The 21,817-nt window shown below is 33.6% G+C and overlaps 1 protein-coding gene across 1 annotated transcript in view; it reads left to right on the top strand.

Annotated features, from left to right (window-relative positions):
- The first annotated feature begins 3,000 nt into the window (after positions 1–3,000).
- Positions 3,001–21,817, top strand: part of Gbs-76A (Glycogen binding subunit 76A) — a 75,209-nt gene continuing 56,392 nt past the window's right edge. The window contains exon 1 of the mRNA XM_073091650.1: positions 3,001–3,208. The gene's annotated coding sequence lies outside the window, so the exon portion shown is untranslated. The remainder of the gene's footprint in view (positions 3,209–21,817) is intronic.

Below are 21,817 nucleotides of genomic sequence, written 5' to 3'. Positions count from 1 at the left end.
TGCTGTTATATGAGAAACGTCACGTTACGGTGACGTGCACACATTCAATTTTAAATAGATTGCACTACTTTACTGTGACTCAAATTTAACTATTCAACTTTCTAAGTGCGTAATCATTCCGCTTTTCAGGTTAAATGCGGAGGGAGCTTCTATATAATTTTATTATACAAGATTTATTATTAAACCGGCCAGATTACTATAGGATTCATAATACTTGCGCAATTTGATAGCTTACATTGAACATAATACCTATGTCGGTACCTATTTCAATACTCCAATCTTACGACAGTATGTACGTATGTTTTATATACAAACATTCCTGCGTAGGGTTGCCAAACGGCAATGTTTAGTGCCCACTTGGCATAATAGAGAACCTACGCGAATTGTTCTTTAGAAAGCATCATTATAGTAGGTAGGAATAATTTGCCGCAATTCGTTACATTTCAAAAATGTCTATATCGTTACTCAGTATAAAGTGGAATTAAAATATTCATGGAAATTTGACACCTACTTTAACTTGTTCATAGATCAATCGACCGGTAATAAATAAAGTGATGGTAGATGTATTACTATGTCTTCCCTATTGTCCTGTAAGCTACCAGTAGGTAGGTACCTGTGGTAGCTACCTAATTAAATTACCTTCATCTTTATTCAGTACGTGTAGCTGTATAATGGGAAAAAATCCCTGATGGACCCGCCGTACCTCTGACCAGGTTCAGCAATAATCAGACAAAGTGGTAAGTGGCTGGCTGCAACGTATTTTTATGTTCCATTGAAGGGTACGGGTCTCTACCCAAAACTTATTCTATCATGCTGTTGGAAGATGATACGGATTTTCAATGCGATCACAATGGCTCCAGCGAGGTTTAACTAGTGCTATCCAATGACAACATTCTTGATGCATCCTGAGTATCGTGACTGACATGGCGTGACCTCCGAAGCCTAAATGCCTAGCCTAGTGCTCATGAAATTTAGCCACTAACGATCATCTATCAAATTCTACATAGTGCCTGATGTTCCTTAAGTTTTGTAGCTTTGTTACGGTCTACACAAGTACTACGAGGCACCTCACATCGTCTAAATAATTTTGCCTGTATCCATGCTGAAGGCAATTCTTACGTAACCTATTGTGAGCAATTTTCTTTGAATATTTCATTTGACTTTATGTAACGAAAGCATTGAATTAAAGAAATAACTCGCACAACAAGTACTTTACTGAATATTTTTTTGTTAATTTTGTTTCAAATGCAATCATCTATGTGACCAATCAACCAAGATAGTATGTAAAAGATAGGTTCTTCTTTCGTTATTTCTCTTAATATCTAATTCGTATTTGTTAAACCTGATTGTAAAGTTAATATTTAAACATAATTATTACGAGGAGATTTCATTTTACAAGTTGGAAACATTTTAATTGATTGATTTATTGGATCAAACTTTTGTGTTTCAATAACTTCAAAAGTACCACTTACCACCTTCTTAGCACTTATGAGAAAAAAATCTTTATTTTAATATCAATGTGGTTATCGACCAGACCACAGGTGAAGATGACCTTGGTCGTATCATCGTATTGTGTGGTTTCATTTATCATTTTTTGTATGAAACTGAGTAATAACTTAAGCTGAAAATGTTCTGATAATTTTGAATTGTAATTTATTCTGTTTTTTATTTAAATTTACACTGTCATAGACAATATAATTTTCTCACAGATATTAATATAAGGAACTGTAAAAACTGAACGCATTTTATTAAAATTCTGATTGTGGTAGTACTGCACTTGTGTCAGTGTCATAAATTGACATTGACAATTTTGCCGATTTATTTAGATCACAAACTGTTTTTCGCTATTTAGATACTTCGCATATGGAAATACTTCATGGAAATTCGCATGCTGAGAAAAACTAAATTAACATTTTATTCTATCAATCCTAATATTACGGGTTGCATTATTATTACAACACAAGGCAGTGCCATCCACTTTAATATCTAAATACAAATTACCTAATTCTCTTTAACAACTTCTTTTTCTAAAGGTGGTAGAACACTTTCTGGTGGACTACGAAGGCATTAGCGTCCCACCTTATTAAGCAGACCCTAATAACAGCAATGTTAAGCGCTGCCGAGTTTCGATGGTCAACCTGTGTTAGGGGTCTTTTCTGGGGTTGATTACAGATATCAACTGGCGGTGGTAGCCACTTACCATCAGGTGGTCGTGCTCGTTTGTACTATTACTACAGCTTAAGGTGGCATAACTCTTTAAGAATTAGTAACGCTAATTAATAGATTGTTGTTCTCTAGATATTTTATCTGCAAGTACTTGTAAGAATATTTTTTTATCTAACATAGAAAAAATATCTTCCAGCAATTAGTATGATACTTGGGCAATTTTCTAACTGCCAATTTAAGCATAATATAATGCACTGAAATAACCTTTTTTTAGTTAAGGCTTTTCCTTATTATTTAGGCAAGGCTTTTGTGGAAATTGTTTTAAATATACGTAAATTCAATTTACGAAACAAATTTTGAATGCGCCTGAAGAGTTTTAACGGCAATATATATTAACTTCTTAAATACTCGTAACTTCAACCGTAGAGTATGGGTATGGTATGGGAGAAGTATGGGTTTTTTCAATGGGCCCACATAAAAAAATACTTATTAGAAAATAAACAAAATATTATAAAATATATTAATATCCATAACATTTGCATTTCTTTTATCCTCGTCAGAATTAAATCTAGGTTCTGTCGTGACGTTGTAGTATCTTTTGGTATTAGTCCGCACCACATAAAATAAACATTTTCTGATTTAAATAATAAAGTCTGTTACACGTGTACATCATATGTCCTCCCCGGGAATCGAACCCGGAACCCAACGACGTGCTCTCGGTCGCTCATCCTAAATCGATCGCGACTAATTCGATAATTACTCGCAAGTAGTCAGGTGATTAGATCCAGGTGATTAGTCTCAAGATCTTAATTCTTGGCACCGTTGACCATTTCGAGTGCGAGCGACGCATGCGCGGCCGTGCCGACCTTCCCGCGTCCTTACCGCCAGTCGGCGACACACGTCGCAGTGTCTCACATGTAAATAAACAGGAAAATTTAAACTTTCCCTCTCATCCGGTAACTGTGAGATTATTATCGCGGTGTGATATGGTGATGTGACATTGGAGCAACAATCTTGGGATTCGAAGCCATCAACACAAAAGGTCAGTTAATATCATTTATCAATGTTAGTTTACTACCGGTTGTTTACGCTAATTGTAGTATTTTGATCTAAGTGCCGTTTATTTACGATTTCGGGGGTGAAAAAGTCATGACCTTGACGCTTGACCTTATGTCAATGAACTTGAGTTTTCACTGCGTCACAAGCCGTGAGTTTGGTACTGAAAAGGAAGAGTAAACTTTAAAACTTATCTAAGCTTTAACAAGTTAAACTTTAAATGTGTCGAGCTTTTAAAATTATTCCGAAAAAGGGATTCAAAAAAATATTCAATAAGATTTTATTAATTAACAAAATTAATATTAAAGTATTTTACCGGCGTTTCTCGCTAACAAATTAAAAAAAAAAATCTAGATACCAATTACATTATATTCAGTTTAAAATTAATAACCATAAATTCCTGTATTCCTCGTACTTAATTCTTCCTTCTCCGACTTAATTTGACCCAAAAGTGACAAATTATTTTCTACCCAAACTCCTGTAGCAGGTACTTAGGAACTCACTTATTTGTATTTAACATAAGTATGTCGTGGTTTTTATGTTGAAATCTGTAAACAGATGCGCAAACAATGCATTATTACCGACAGATACATTTGCCAATGCAATGTAGGCCTTGAAGGAATCCTTTAACACCTCTTTTGAACTTGTGGTACAAGAATATCTCTTCACCAATCTATGAAGCTAGGTATACTAGAAATAATTGACGTGCTTTGCTCATAAGCTTTGGAGTAGGTTTATGTATCTGAATGCAAGATTATTCGAAAATTACAACGTATTTCTTTCGCCACAATATTAGCAGTATATATATGTAACTTTAAAGACATTTCATTTCATTTACATTTAGGTCTCTCAAGCTTTAAAATTTTGATTAAGCATCAAACATTCCTAAGTAAAACGTTAATATTATATGAGCAACCCTAGTTGCTCATATAATATTAACGTTTTACTTAGGAATGACGGACCAATAATATGTAATGGCCTAAAATAATAAAAGAGTTCACAAAGCAAAGAGCCTCCTCTCTAGCTGACGGAAGTTTCTACTTGTTTATAAAAACAGGTAAAAGGTGGCAGAGTAGCTTCAACTGAGAGGCGTCCATACTCAATTCTTGGTGGATGGGTGTAGATGTACTGGTTTACATATGTGGCGAGCATTTTAGTCCTAACGAGTGCTAACGCAATTGTAATCGGCTTTAGGAAAAAACTGTTCTGCAAGAAAATGGTCACGGATGTCCGTTTGCAATCAGGCGGATTGCAAGCTCCTTTGCAATTGCAATCCTATACAAAAATGTACGCAATAAAAAGCATACATGTTAGATAACGGCAGTACTGCAATCATCGTTAACAATTGCGTAGGCCAATGTCTGGGGCAATAAGCGGTGACAACATGATCATTGGTGGGTCGATTTATTAAATACGAGTTGAGGAAGAGGCCGGCCGTTTGTGTCGTAAATAACAATCAAGGTCTGAGAAGGTCTACGAACGGGTTATGGTTATGAACGCTGCAGTTTATGAGAGTAACGTTAAGTAAAATGCTGAAGTAGAATGTGTAGGTAATTATAATAGGAATGGTAGCTGAAGTAGCGTATTTGGGAATTAGAAGCAGTATGGTTCGATTGTGGTACTACCGCTCCATCTATGTCTAGCATGAGACAGTTCTTGTGATTCGGTGGAGGCTGAGTTATATTTTATGAAGCGAGTATCTTAGTCTCCAGCAGTGGTGGACTTCAGGTATAAGATTTACTTCTTTAATCTCATAACAAAAAATAGTTGTAGATGCTTCCACCATTTGTTCTCCCTTGTTTCGTTCTGATGCGATGTGATCTGTAAGTAAATAAAAATACGACTAAATACAAATATAAATAGTTAAGTAGTTCTAATAATCTAAAGTGAGTACATTATCACACCACCAAAATAATAATGGATTTTTACTTTTGCGAAAAGCATTTTATTTATATTGTTTACCATTTATTTACATTATCATTCGTGGTAGAATCCTCTTTAGTTCGACTCCGGCGGCACCACCGCCACACCTATTTCTGCGTAATAACAGCAGTGTTAAGCCCTGCTGTGTGCTGGTTTGAAGGATGTGGTAAGGGAGATATACTTTTCCGAGGCATTCCAGCTTAGTCCTCCAGGGTAGCGACGAATTTGTGGCCGACATCAGGTAGGAATGTAATCTTATCTGGGGAAGATCACATATGTCCATGGGCGGCAGTAGCCAGGTACCATCAGGTGGACTGCATGCTTGTCTGCTACTGTTTAGTACTTATTCGCAGCTTAATCTAAGTTGTCTTGGTCTTCATGTAAAAATGAGTATACTTTCCCATTATTCTCAAAAACAAATTCTACTTCAATTTCATTCTCGAAAAACATAATTTATTTTATTGCAGGCGTACTTTGTACACAATCATTTTTAATTTGCGAACGTATCACTGACTTTTATGCGTTCAATACTTATTAATTCTGATTTATTCAGTTTTGATTCACTCGATAGTGAGTTATTTATGACATGTATCGTCAGAATCAATTTTATTAGGAGAGGCGTTTGGTTTATGTGCCATTCAACTAGGGTTTTACTGCGGGCCTCCAGCCCTACTAGAGATTTACTCGTCAGGGTTTTATTGCAATTATTAATTACGAAAGACCATTCAAGTAGATATAATCTTCTTTGTTGTAACTCATTCTTAGTTTAAGCGTTCGACTTCAGAATATTATTGATAGCAAGGTATGGTTCGGTTTGTTTAGTACATTTATTATTACATGATATTACCGTAAAAAAATGGACAGAAAACCCGTAGAAAAATGAATCAATCTTTTTCGCAAAAGTATAATATTAAAATTCGTAATTGTGAGTACACTAGGACATAAGATGCAATTGCTCTACGTTGATTCACGTCGAATTATCTAACAGTTACCTTTTTTCGCCCTAAAATTTCTAAAGAAGACTTATAACATAATTGACCACCCATTATTCCACTGGGCACCAGTATCTCTCAGAATCCTAAGAGTTTAGGTTTTAATATAATGTAGGACAATTATTGTAGGACTCCATACATTTTTGAGGACTTTGAGACTGTTGGTTTTCGCTCTAAGTTTTTATAACCGATAGGTAAAGTAAGGGAGATTTAACTTAATATATATTACTGAATAATATTTACATTATTTCGATAAATTTACTATTATATACTTATAAACCTTGGAACGCTGGATAAATGTCCGATATTTAAAGCACTTCGCTATCCCAGCTTCATTATTAAGTTATCACCACATACCTTATGGATATCACTATAGCCTGCCCCTTGCCTAGCAATCTTACCACCCGTCGTTATAGAATTTCATATTTACAGCAATACACTCGGGGCGATTTTAATTTCTTACCCATCACTACCCATAAACTGAATCCGACCCGACAGATAACCATTTACGACCCTAGCTCACTGGCCATATTGAATTGGCGATTCGCGTTTTCTCCGTTGTATCTATGTTGTATGACTGCAGTTGCTACATCTAAGTTTTTACGATTTGTTGCATTCAGTCATATTTTATTTTTATAATATAAGAGTAGCAGACGTAGCAGAGTAGGTGTGGCGGTGGTGTCGCCGGAGTCGAACCACAAAGGGTTCTACCACCTTCAGTTCATATTATCCAATATCGGCGTTTTAGCTAATTAATTATTTAGCCATTAATTTTGAATCACGTAATTTGCGTTAAGGCCCCATAGTGGATATTATTGGCGCTCGAAAGTTTGCGAAGTGTAGCGTTTGATCGCTGCACCATCTGAAAAGCAGTCGAATTGTCGATCGCCAATTGTCCATTTATGATTTTATTTTAACATGATTTAAACTGATTTAAATGACAATAATGCACCTTAACGTACCTTTTATAGTAACGTGAACCTTTGATAATATTAATCGCCGTCAACTCATTCCTGTTCCATTGCTGTACAGGAGACTCTTCGCAAACACAGAAGAGTTTAGGACATAGTCCAAGAGGATGTTTATATGGTTTGAAGAACTCTTCGATGTGCAGATTTCTTCACGCTATCTTCTCTCGCCATTACATCAAATCATAATTTTTAATGTTGACAAGCATAATTAAACGTATATCAACAACAACAACCCATTACTGTCTCACTGCTGGGCACGGGTCTCCTCTCATAATGGGAAGGATTAGGCCATAGTCCACCGCGCTGGCCAAGTGCGTATTGGTAGACTTCACATACCTTTAAGTTTTTTTTATAAATCTCTCAGGTATGCAGGTTTCCTCGCGATGTTTTCCTTCACCGTATATACTAGGCAATATATAAACGTATACATTTTAGGCAATAATATATATCTTGATAGGTCGACGCAAGAGCTCATTAGATCAAAAGAAATTATAAGTTACGGAAGATAAATATATCCTAATGCGTAACGGTGATGAAAAATAAATTAAACGGACAGACATTTGAATTTTTATCAAAGAAATAAATATCTTGGAAAAACAGGTTGAGACTGAATTAACGAAAGTGGTATAATTTCGTAAAAAATCTTCGCTACACATATGCTAGTTATTTGCGGTCTGTTTTTGTCGGTTGAAGAAACTTTCAAGGTACGGGTTAATGGGATATTCATCCACTAAAACCCACCGCGTAGCTGGTGTCAACGCTATGTGGGGGACTCCGGGACCTTCAGTATCAGATTCTGGAGAGCCGTTGCTTATTCTACATTGCTCATTCATATTTGATAGCGCCAAAAAGTTAAGTCCTAGTTCGGATAATAACAACCGCATGCCCATCTGCTATTCGTAAATTAAAAAAACAACAGTCGCACTTTCAGTAAAGTGCGACTGTTCAGAAAAATGAAAAAATAGAAATAAACACATATATATATATATATATATATATTATTAGTATCGATACTGATTACATGTTTCTAATAAGCACGATATAGATATAAGTAGTATAAACGGAAATGACGCTTGGTGTGATTTCTGTAACATTCATACTCAAAATTTACTCATAATGTGCCAAAAGCTTTTAAAAAGCAATACTGTCTGCATAACCCTAACATCCTCGTACACAAAACAATTTGCAATACAGCTGATATATCCAATCCACCCCCTATATTTATGCCGTATTCTGAAGTCCTCGTCATCTACACGTGTAACCACAATATCAATGCTGTTTTCCTTATATTTTTAACGGACAAAGAAGTTATAAATAAACAACCTTAGCGTTACATTTTGTATTGGAACGATTCCAAAATGAAGAATTTTTGCATTTTTGTCACGCTATTAAAATTGAACTTCGGGTTATAAATATAACACATCCAGACAGATTTCGAGTCATATATCGATACGGATGCCATTTGCGGTAGTCAGTCAATGCGGTATTGTGCCAAAAATTCCAGGCACGACATTTTCTGTCATAATGTCATGTGACATTATTTTTCCCGCGTTGTATATAAAACGAAATGTGAGCCTTAATTATATAGATTCTATTATTAAGTTTTGGTACACGTGTAAACCTAATAAGTGATGAAACGATATAAAAGTATAAAGTTTTTAATAATTATTATTTATTACATTTTCACAAATAAAATGGGTATATAAAATCGGCCAAGCACAAGTCGAATTCGCTCACGGAGGGTTCCGTACAACAATAAAAATGTCCTATGGGACTACTCTTTGTTTCAACTTTTTATAAACAAATGTATTCTTTTACAGAGTGTCAATAAACTCTGTAAAAATCAAGTATCTATTTAATATGGTTCAAGATATAAAACCCTGTGAAAGACACACACTATGGCGGGTTAATAATATGGTCCCGTTTTAACCCTACAGAACCATAAAAAATTGAATGGAAAATAGGACTGCAGCCACTAATGAATCACCACAACACAATATTTAAACGCAGTGCATACAAAATCTGTTACATAAACAACGAGTATCATTGTCTGAAAGCCGTACACACGATATTGTCATTTTACTATACCGGACTGTGTAATGATATTATTAATAAACATCAATTCATAGAGATGAATTGTTGTTCATTGTGAGAACATGAGAACATACGATAGTAGACACACAAATTTATTGGCTAGGTCATATTTAAATATACTACAAGAAAGGCGTAACCTTTAGGTTTAAAATATTGTCTGACTAATTATAATATCGGTTACATAACAAACATGTGACGTGTAGAGTTAGGTTGAGGGCGTGGCTTATTGATATAAATGTAAAATATCACTTGGCAGAAAGATGGGGAGAGATTTGCCAAGTATGTGTGTCGCCTGATTTCTTACAAGAGTATGTGTCTATACACGGCTTACTCTACATTTTGCTATTTTATTTACGAACACGCTCTAGTAAGCACGTGTTTTGCTGTGTATGTGAACATTATGTAGACGTTAAATAAAAATAAATATGTAAAAATAAATACTTGGCCCTATGACCTTGTGTTAATGGGCATGTCAGTCAACTGTTATCACCTGGCCTGTAACTTAATTTGATAATACAATATCATAATAAATGACATGAATATTAATGACAGTAGACGCCAAATGAAACTTTTGGCTCGTTTGTAAGTATTGTATACAGAAAAGTTCTATTTTTATAAGCGCCTTATATCCGTAGGTGGCGGAGTCATTCCTTCGTTGCCAATGACCAAGCTTTCGTTTTTTGCCGGTAGGGGCGCCACTGTAGTGATATGCCGTCGGAAATTCGAGATCATACAATGCCAGATTACATTGACAGATTTGACAGTCAAATATGACGGTATTTAGACTCAGGGCGACCTCTATTATAGATAAATTCTTGAGCTGCTTAATAAATAATTGTATGTAACTATAAATGGATGGAAATAAGTATTTAGACTTTAAAACGTATTCTCTTTTTAATACGCTTTTATTAGCTTCAGACGTATGTATGTTGGTATGTTAGTATGTAACGGAATCTTTGAACATGATTTTAACCCCCTTCAAAACGTCGGATTAACTTGAAATTTGGCATACTTATTAAGGACCGATGACAATTCAATATTTTAAACATTCTGACCCGTTATCCTTACTAGGTTAATCAGGATCAGCGATTTTTGTTTTCCTGAGACCCGGAAGGTCTGCGTTAAGACCAATAAAGGAATCTACCAGGCGCGCCGATCACCTAACCTAACCTGACCTGACCTGACCTGACCTGACCTGACCTGACCTGACCTGACCTCAACTTAGACACGTCCGTTGTTAATAGCATCATGAAGCAGTGTCTCATCATCCTTATTCATTCAGCACTTCAACATCTGCACCTTCCTTTAACAACATTTCCACTATTTCATTGTTCCCATTTCTTGCTGCCAAATGTAAAGGCATATATGATTTCAGCTCATCGTCATAGTCACAACATATATTATTAACTTGAGCTGTAAAATTAATTAAACTACTAACAGTTTTAAAATCTCTGCAGGCAGCAGCAACACAAAGAGAAGAAATTCTAGAATTATTTTTTATATTAACATCATCATGATGTAATATTAAATCGATGATTGGACGACGTCCTTTTGAAATGGCTAGATGTAAAGCAGTTGGCCGTTTTTCTCTTGAGTATTGCCATCAGCGCCTGTTTTTAAAAGATGCTGTATCATCCTTTTTCCGTGATTACTTTTATCCAAGATAGAGGACCTGGGATATGGTATAAATTATGAAAGAAAGCAGTTAGCATTGGCAATTCGGATGTCATTAAACAACTCCTCTGGGATTTTCACGTTAACAATAAAAATAAACACCAATGTAAAACACCACTTCATACAGCTGTGTTAAACAATGACCCAATATTCATTTTTGCATTGCTAAGCAAAGGTGCTGATGCTGATTCGAAAGATAAACTTGATAATACGCTACGTAATAATCGTTAAAATAATCGCTAAAATAATCACTAAAAAATGAAAAATAAATAATAGTTAAAAAAAACTAAAAAATACGCTTTTATAAAAAATTCGACCAAAAAATGAAAAATAAATAAATAGTTTTAAAAAAACTAAAACAATACACTTTTTATAGAAAATCCAACTAAAAAATAGAAAATATTTTTTTTAAATTTGAATTAAGAATAGTGTAAATAAGATAAAAATATATTTTATTGTAAAAAAAGCGTGGGGTGCTTTTTAAGATATTATCAAAATGATAATCCTTCTACTCAATATCTATCAATAAAATATTTATAACTATTGACACCATGCACCCCACGCTTTTTTTACAATAAAAAATATTTTTATCTTATTTACACTATTCTTAATTCAAATTTAAAACAAAATATTTTCTATTTTTTAGTTGGATTTTCTATAAAAAGTGTATTTTTTTAGTTTTTTTAAAACTATTTATTTATTTTACAATAAAAAATATTTTTATCTTATTTACACTATTCTTAATTCAAATTTAAAAAAATATATATTTTCTATTTTTTAGTTGGATTTTCTATAAAAAGTGTATTTTTTTTAGTTTTTTTAAACTATTATTTATTTTTCATTTTTGGTCGAATTTTTTATAAAAGCGTATTTTTTAGTTTTTTTTTTAACTATTATTTATTAATTTCGGTGATTCGTTTAGAATGTATTATATGTATGTATGTATTTATATGTAGATATTGTAAGTTCTTTTTTGTTACAGTTTGTATTTCCTGTTTATGCCTACCACATGTTATACTTATAGCCATCACCCAGGGTCGACTGGCAGAGAATGCCATTAGGCATTAAGTTTACCCTTTGTCACCCTTAGATTAAGGTGTACAAAATAAAATAAATAAATATTATTAACACAGACCTATATCTAAATACAAAACAAATACAGGTCTGTGATTATTAATTTCTAATCTGATATTTGACTGCAATAGTAATAATTACTGATTTATAAAATAGGTACGGAGTAGGTAAGTAGTTAAGTGGGTGTTAAAGTTACATAACTTTGAATTATTAACATTCAATAAGTAAATTATTGCGATTGTGTGTGTAATATTATTGACTTGAGATAAATTTATGATGAAATATTTGGTTTAAACGAATGGAATATTCCAGTTTATTATCGATTTACTAAATGCAGTTTGATTGTAGTAATTTTATGTTAACTATATAATATAAAAATTAATTGTTTTTGAAGAAGCAGCGATCATGGAAAAGAAATCATCTATATAACATTAAAAAAAAATAAGAGTGAAATACAATTATTTATTTATATATTATGTCATGTGAAAGAAATAACAAATTTTTAACATTTATGGAAATTCTACAGTAAAGTAGCAAATAATAAAAAGCGGTCAAGTGTGAAAAAGTTCATAAAAAACGCATTTTATTTTAGCTACGGATTTGTGCTAATGTTTGCTGTCTTGTGTGAATGTCTCCTTAATGGATTACTTGATTCAATATCAAATATTATGAGAATTTCCTGACATTCACTTTATTTGCAGTTTAATTCGCGTTAAAACGCTATATGGTGTGTATTTTCACTTCATTTGGTTTAGCACTTGGTTTTGGTTGCTTAGCTAATTTTGGTACACGTGCGGTGAAAAATTGCTCCTAGAATTGATTTATTTTGCGACAAAAACATTAATTAATAATTCATGTCTATGTCTATTAAGAGTATTAATGACAGTATCCGTAATTTCATTTATTAAATTCTAAATTATGTTCTATTTATAGTCAGTTTTAAAGAATTCGCTGTTGTTTTGAAAATCCTATAGGGGTTCGTCAAGTTACAACTTTGGGAAACCCTGTACAATGTTCAAAAGTCCGCGTCGGTACCTACTTAAGCGTTGAATAATTAATACGTAAATATGCAAAGTCTATCTGATATTTTTTTAAGTTAAGTTATTATATAATAAGTATTAGTAAGAAATATTATATTTGAGTTTGGAAAGTTCAAGTTAAGAAAGTTTAAGTTTATATTAGGAATGTTTAATTTAAAAAAGTTTAAGTAATTTAATAATGTAAGTTTGTATTCAAGGTACCGATTACTTCAAATCTGAAGTTAAGACATGTTTAAGACATTTGTCACCAATTTGTTATCAACAGAATCTAGGCTATCAAGTATCAAGTGTTGCCTTTAGTTGCGTGGAATCACAGAGGCTGTGTGGTTGACCGCACGTCTCGATTTCGTTATGACGGCCCTACCGACGGCTTGGACGTAAGAATACCATCTTATATTTGAATGGATTTATAAATAGATTTGAGGTAACAGACGCGTGCCGGTACTGTCGTTCTGAATTTATCTGAAAGGTGTGTACATAAGATTGTTAGTAATCATTTACTATGAGTAGTAACTCGTTTTGGCGTTGGTAGAGTTGTGTGTCTTTGTAGATTATAGAGAATGTACGTTGAGTATATGTTGCGTTAATTTTGTACAAAATGTTACATGATTTTTACTTGATTGCTCCGGTAAAAGGGTAATGTTTTCGAGCGAATGTACATTTATTTTTTTGATACGCTCTGTAACTTAAACGCGATATTGGATTTAAGATAATTATGGCGTATTATTATTTTTTATTCTTCTCAGGAGTATTTTAGGTTATAATATCTTTCGAAACCAAGTATATCATAGATATTCTTTATTGCACACTTCAATAGAACATAACTATAGTAAACAATTATATAGGTTAACTGTATGCAATAGGCGGAATATATTTTGTTGTAATTTTTTTTTCAGACGTAGACTTTTTAGTTTCGAACGTTTATACAAGAACGAGTACAACAAACGTAGATACTTACTTTGTTAAAACATTTTTTAGATTCCAAAATAACTAGGATTTGCTAAACTCCTATCAATATTTGCACTATGTCATAAAAATGTATTCAGAAAAATGTTTCGATTTTTTAATATTTGGCTGTCTATGTGTTTCTCTGTTTTAACAGGCAAAACCTCGAAGAGATGACATCGATTCAGTAAAGGACTTCATGCGAAGTGACATGGAACTTTAAAGCCCAAAATATGTGTAATTTCTTTGAAAAATTTAAAAAGCTGTTTAAGGTAGAGTAATCAGAAAGCACATGTGATTCCCGTACATATTAAAATAAATACATTGTATGGATCGTGAAGATCATGACTTCATAACATTAAACTAATCACTTGTTTACATAAATTATTAACAAATTAATTGATTTTGAACATTGAACTGGATGACTAAGATGTGAAAGTGTAAACGTAATTATATATCAACATTGCATCAATTTTTACTCGACTGAGGTGGGTAGGAAATGTTTTTCGAGTCCACGTATGTTCGTATGTATGTTTCATTCTATGGCACGCCCTGCAGCACAAAGAGCTAGGCTTTAACATATGAGATGTGTTTGGATTCGTCTAAATTGTGGGAGTGACATTAGCTACATTTTTAAGCTGTCGGTTTTTTGATTTAAAAAGAATTGTGGAATATATTTAATTAAATCACGCAGGTTAAATGTTTCCGTATTTACAAAGCTAAAGAGAAGTAAACAGCGTTATCGAAGTGATGTCGATCTGTGGCCTTTGACATGTAATATACCTACAACGTATAGAAATAGAATCATAGAAAATAACGAATAGAAAATAAATAGAATCATGATAAATAACGACACGTGCTTCTTACAAAATTCTGCAAATTGACATTTTAATTACAACAGTTATCATATAAACCCAGTATTGTTGTTCTACTAAAAGAGTTTCCTTAAGAATAAAAAGGACTATAAAAGTATAGTCCGCGCCAAACTGCTAGTCCGCTCTAAAGTTTTACGCGGCCTATACTCTATTCATTTTTTGTCACAGATCCATAGATGCGTTGCTTACTTTCAGGCTTAACGGCCACAAGTAATAAACAATTTTTGCCTTTCTAACAAAATGGGAAATTTCAATTCAAACTTTTAAACTAATTCAAAGCTGAACATAATAAAACAAACGAAACCAAAAAAGCTCTACCATCAATTATTTATTTAATACTAATATCATACAAAATCTTACATCAGACTTTTTAAAAGGTTTTGGTTAATGGACAAAAGATACTATGTGTACTATTCTGAGATCTATCAACATTATTTTAATAGCTTTGTGGAAACATTGCTCTTCAAGCGAAATGATCTTTATTCGACTAATATTTATTCAACTACAAAGTCAAAGATGTTTGCGAATCGCTGTGAATACCAACAGGGATTGTAAGTCAGGATAAACCACTTCAGTTGATGTTGACTTTGCAATGCACTTGCTAAAACAGGGGTTCCCAACCAGTGGTCTGTTTACCACCAGTGGTCCGCGGGCCACCAATGGTCCGCAGAAGTCAACATATGGTTAGCGATTTTAAATTTAGCAGGTCGTGAGTTGTTTTAAAGTAAATGATGCTTTGCGAGTAACTTCGAAGAATAATATTAGTCCTACGATAGCCGAATTAGTAGAGAAATGCAACCTCAGAAATGATATTAAATATTACTAACGTTCATCCTACAATATTTTTATTTCTCTTCGAGTTTTTAAAGTTTCAGATTCATTATTAGTCTTTATTTTTATTATACCTACATAGTGGTTCCAAATCAGGAAAAGGTTGTGAATCTCTGTGCTAAATAAACCACGACAATAGACGGCTCTTAACGCGAAACGTAAATAGTACGTGTTCTTGTGTTAAGATTTTATTAGTCAGAATGTGAAGAATTGTTTATTCTTTTAGGACTTTTTTGATGTGAAACATCTATAGCCGCACGTAAAACCGATTTCTGGCGTGGCGACGCATGCCGTGGTGCCCACGCTATACGATGGTATGTATATACAGTCTATATGCAGTAGTGTGTACGGTGTGGCGACGCGTCGCCATGCGCAATCGAATTCAATAAATCATCATCATCATCGTTATCTGGAAAAAAATCGTAATATTTTATTTTATCATTATGACATATTTAGTTCCTATCACAATATGTTCTTTTCTGCATATTACTTTTACAAAATAATGTCGATGTTTCACATCTGCCAGGCGTCCCGTAACGGCTCACATTTTTTTTCTATTTTTACCACGCTTTTATTAGCTTGGGAGGAGTAGTAAACAAATTTGCAGTAAGTGGATTTGTCGCCTGTGCATATTTTTAATTGACTCCAGACGAAATTAGAGTCCTATTTTGAAATGAAATGAAATAACTTTATTACGTAATGCATTGTCACACACATATCAATTACAAATTACTTAAGTTAATTACAAAATAGTGGGATATAGGTGCATAGAAAACTCAAGATACATAATAAGACAACGCAGCGGAATAAAACTACAATAGTTAATTAAGTACGTTACAGCATATCCCTATGCTTGTATGTATACATTGCATACGGAAAAGGCACTCACTCAGCATTGATGCCATGGTGAGTTGCACCACGGCGCTGATTTTCAGTGAGCCCATAGAATGGTGGTGGTATTTGAGGTCAGTCATAGCGTTGTGTACCCAAATACTAAGTTCGAACGTCTTGGATGAGTATGTTTCCCTTACCACCCTTTCACCAAAGTAGTTAAGCCCTGCTGTTATGCAGAAATAGAATGGCGGAGGATCTAACCCACGAAGAGTTCAACCACCTTGAATATAAAATTGCATTTCACGTAGTAATATCTACTTAACTTTTTTTAATACAAACTTTATTATTATGTTTTTCTTTGCAATGGCTGTGAAGAAAATGCTATGCTATCTTCTATTTGCATAATCCTATCGTACATTACTCGCTGGGTATACAAATGAAACCTCTTTGCATATTTCAATGTTAATATTCCTTGTTTGTTCTTTTCTTTATTATTTTGCAATGTACTTGAATTATGAAACTGCTCTCTATTTTAATGGAATACATCTATTTTATTTTAATTTTTCATTTCATAATTAAAGAAAAACATATCAAAAATATATTATGTGGCGGTAAAGAACTTTTAGGTTTCTACACCATTTCGAGAGAGAGATATACAGGGTGTCCCGTAAGTACCACGACAAACTTGGGGAGAACATAGGTGAGGGTCTGACCTCTCTGGGAAAAAAAAATTACCTGAGTAAAAGTGTCACCGTTTTTACACTATCAATTGTTTTAGATTTTTTGAGAAATTCAGCCCTCTTCATCTTCTTTCGTTAACTGCGTGTACAAATTTGTTGATGCAGTGTTTATTTTTTCTGTTAAATACTATCAGATAGTTGGTCTATCATATTGAAATGTAAATTGGTTAAAAGATGTAAAGGAACTATGAAAAAAATAGGGATATTTTTAGATTTTAATTTTTTTACTATTTTTCCCTCAACTTTGACTCGTCGCGGTGAAAAAAAAATGTACTGGACTATAAGTGTACATTGCACAAAAAAATATGTCCAGTTAATAGAGATTTCAAAAAGGTACCACACTTAGTATTTAAAGTTGAAGACAAAAAAGTTAAGACCGTTTTTGCATAAAAGGGACTGAAACCAACTAAAACGTAATGATCGACTTTTTATTTAAATTACGGTTTCTACCGACTCACAACGTGTCAGGCAGTACTAAATCACATTATTACCTAGTTACATACTTAAAAATATCATTCTTCATTTGTAAAAAAACAATTTAGTAACTAACTAGCAAACAAAGTAATACAATTTATTAAGTCAATTTTTACCTACTTTGAAGTGTCGTTTCGAAGTGAAACTTCGTACATGTATGTAATTTGAATGACAATACTATAATATGACATCTTGGAACAGATCTGATGATGGAGCCAGCAGGTGCATGGTTCATTTCTAAGTAAATCCCTCGAGTTTGGGCTAAATTGGTAAGAGATTTACCATCCATATCCTGGCTCCATCACCAGATTAGTTCCAAGATGTCATATTATGGTATTGTCATTCAAATTACATACATGTACGAAGTTTCACTTCGAAACGACACTTCAAAGTAGGTAAAAATTGACTTAATAAATTGTATTACTTTGTTTGCTAGTTAGTTACTAAATTGTTTTTTTTTACAAATGAAGAATGATATTTTTAAGTATGTTACTAGGTAATAATGTGATTTAGTACTGCCTGACACGTTGTGAGTCGATAGAAACTGTAATTTAAATAAAAAGTCGATCATTACGTTTTAGTTGGTTTCAGTCCCTTTCATGCAAAAACGGTCTTAACTTTTTTTTCTTCAACTTTAAAGAGTAAGTGTAGTACCTTTTTGAAATCTCTATTAACTGGACATATTTTTTTGCGTAATGTACACTTATAGTCCAGTACATTATTTTTTCACCGCGACGAGTCAAAGTTGAGGGAAAAATAGTAAAAAAATTAAAATCTAAAAATATCCCTATTTTCTTCATAGTTCCTTTACATCTTTTAACCAATTTACATTTCAATATGATAGACCAACTATCTGATAGTATTTAACAGAAAAAATAAACACTGCATCACCAAATTTGTACACGCAGTTAACGAAAGAAGATGAAGAGGGCTGAATTTCTCAAAAAATCTAAAACAATTGATAGTGCAAAAACGGTGACACTTTTATTAAGGTAATTTTTCTTTCCCAGAGAGGTCGGACCCTCACCTATGTTCTCCCCAAGTTTGTCGTGGTACTTACGGGACACCCTGTATATAATATATATATGACTGACAACATATTGATTCGCGAGACAGACTAATCATAAGAAGCAATAAAAACTTATATGTGTTGTAATGAAACACACGTGCATAAATTACTTTAACAATGTAACATTTGTTGTGTCTAGACTCTCAAATGGTTTTGCTTTTACGAGTATTTCGTTTAACACACATTTTGAAATCAGGTTTATTTTTTTAACAAATGACCGTATAGATAGTCTAATATACAATACAATACAAAACTCTTTATTGTACACCAAATTAAATGTAAAAAAAATACAAAATTTTAAACTAATGTACAATTGGCGGCAGTCTACCATGTAGAGAAACAGTTTTGACTCTACATACATTACATACATTACTGAAACAATATTAGATTACCCATAATATACTACACATAAAATTCCCAAATAAAATTATATTGAAAAAGTAAAAAAACTAAGCTTTTTCGCTATCAAATGAAAGGGTTTTCTGAAAAGAAAACCCTTTAATTTGATACCCTTAACATATGTGTGAATAATAAATAATAGGTTCGCCGTCTTGGGGCGTCTGCCATATTGTATTTAGAATGACATCACTGTATTGTCATCTCACCTATCCATCATCTTACGTGTATGCAAAATTTCACCTCAGTCGGTTGGGGTTAGCTGGCAAAAAAAAAGTTGCAAGGTTTGTCCCTAAACAAACACAAATGAAATAACTAGGCACGTTTAATAAAAGTTTATGATAAAAGATAAAAGCTATAAAATTAAAGCCCAACTAAAATAACAGTTTAGAAGTTGGTTTTGGCACGTACTACGTATTACTCTTCAACTGCGATGTCATTACCATTTGGATATACCCACTATTGAATGAAGACGTGAAGTGGGAATAGGATGCGCTTTATTGGGGGCGTTCAATTTTAGCTGCATTAGACGCAAAACTGGACGTACTGTAATATGGATGTGCCAATTTTTCGCCACCGCCCGCCCACCTGCGCCCGCGCCGCGCTGCATCGTACGATCCGCTATTTATAGATATAATGTGACATTGTTTTATTCGCTGTAGGGATGTTGGAAGTGAAAAAATATCGATATATCAATGTATTTATATCGAAAAATATCGATTGATCCATAATCGGACAAGTTTTTTAAAATATTTGGTGGATTTACGAGATTGAAGTTGTTTACAGGCTAGATTAGATTATGCCATACACACAAACATACACTCACCGCAACGGAAACAAAACATAGACTACATACGAAATAAAGTTTTTTGTTCGGTCCTTCCTATCTTATATGGCTTTGGATTCTAGCGATTTTGTAATACATACAAAAAATATCATTTTTTATAAAATTTACGAAATTAAATATTTTGCATCGATAGATTGATATATCGGATCAAAATGGCCAAAAAAATAACGATATGTCGAATTAAAAATATCGATATTTTTTCAACATTAATCGCCGCAGTCGATTCGAGCTAGTAGTTTTCCATGCAAAAACCGTTAACCCCTAAATGATAACGGAGAAAGCGGGATCGTGCTTTGTAGGTACGTAGCACCGCATAAATTACTCGGCGTGATAACTGTCTTGTCTCTTGTCTACTAGTTTCCATCCAGATATTTCTCTCCTTTAATTCACGCACTCCATTAATATTGTTAATCGTTTGTAAAATGTCACTCGGAAGTGTTACTTTGAATCATTATGTCAGAACATGTAATGTAGGTATTCACGGCTGTTGAAGCAGTGGTTCATTATATTACTAGGGATGCAAAGGATTTGGGTTCGATACTAGTTCAGATATGTCATCATCAACCCCATAACTGTCCCATTGCTGGGCACGGGCCTCCTCCCAGAATAAAAACGATTAGGCCATAGTCCACCCCGCTGGCTAAGTGCGAAATGGTCAGACATGTGCCGTACTTTTTAATCGACTTCAAAAAGGAGGTGGTTATCAATTCGACCGGTATCTTTTTGTTTTTTTTTTTTTATGTATGTACACGAATTACTCCGCCGTTAGTGGACCGATTTTAATAACTCTTTTTTTATTGTGTAGGGACGAGCTGGAAATTGGTCCCATTTAAATATGGTTAGATTCCATCGATGGGTTCTGGAGAAAATGAGGGGAAGTCCTCCACCCATGTAAATATAACAGCCATAACTTCGCCGTTTATATGACAAAACTTATCATATTAGACACGCTGTTTACATCGTTATCCAACTAAATATATTGAGCGCCGACTTCACAAATATGTACTAAACCAACATTTATTTCAATTATTTTTTACTTTGTAGTGACATAGAAGTCGGTTGTATTTTTTGTTAAAATTTTTTAATTGCAGCTATCTGGGTAATTATGTACAAGTCTTTATTACAATACAAATCCTTATACTGTGTCTTTATATTTGTCCGTCATAAATTTAAATATAAATAGGTACACAACTTTACAACATATGAGGAAAATACTTGCGTGTGAATTTCAAAGCTTAAGTATTTATTATTTGCTTTACTTACTCCTTTTGATTGATAAACTTATCATTTGTTTGCGAATGCCAACTGTATTAAGCGGTTTCGTATGATATATCATGCTACGTACCTACAGTCCTCACACACACACACACTGCACAGGGCCGGATTTAAGGGAGGGCAACCAGGGCGGCAGCCCCGGGGCCTCCACAAAAGAGGGCCTCCCACAATAGAGACGTCGGATATATTTTAAATTTCGACTAGTAAAGTTAGTAGTAGTCATGTGTGTATATCTTCTCCTTTGATATTCTTTTTCGCTGTTTTCCTTTATCTACAGTACTTTGTACAAACATAAATACTAGAAGAATCTACCTGCGTTTGAAAATAAAATATTTATTGAAGAACTCAACTGAAAAAATGTTCATTTTATTCGGAAAATAATTTGGAGCCAGGGGGCCTCCACTCCATTGTTGCCCCAAGGCCTGTAGACCTCTAAATCCGGCCCTGGTCCTACATATAAATTCATACAACGAGGAAAGGTGTCCGTAGTTAGTTACGGTCGTAACTGCAAATACTGCTTTCAACTCAACTTCCGTTACAT

Source organism: Epargyreus clarus, unplaced genomic scaffold (genome assembly GCF_041222505.1).
Source record: "Epargyreus clarus isolate Ecla_fem2 unplaced genomic scaffold, WU_Ecla_fem_2.2 ptg000034l, whole genome shotgun sequence".
NCBI classification, from domain to species: domain Eukaryota; kingdom Metazoa; phylum Arthropoda; class Insecta; order Lepidoptera; family Hesperiidae; genus Epargyreus; species Epargyreus clarus.
This window is presented reverse-complemented; position numbering and strand designations above follow the sequence as displayed.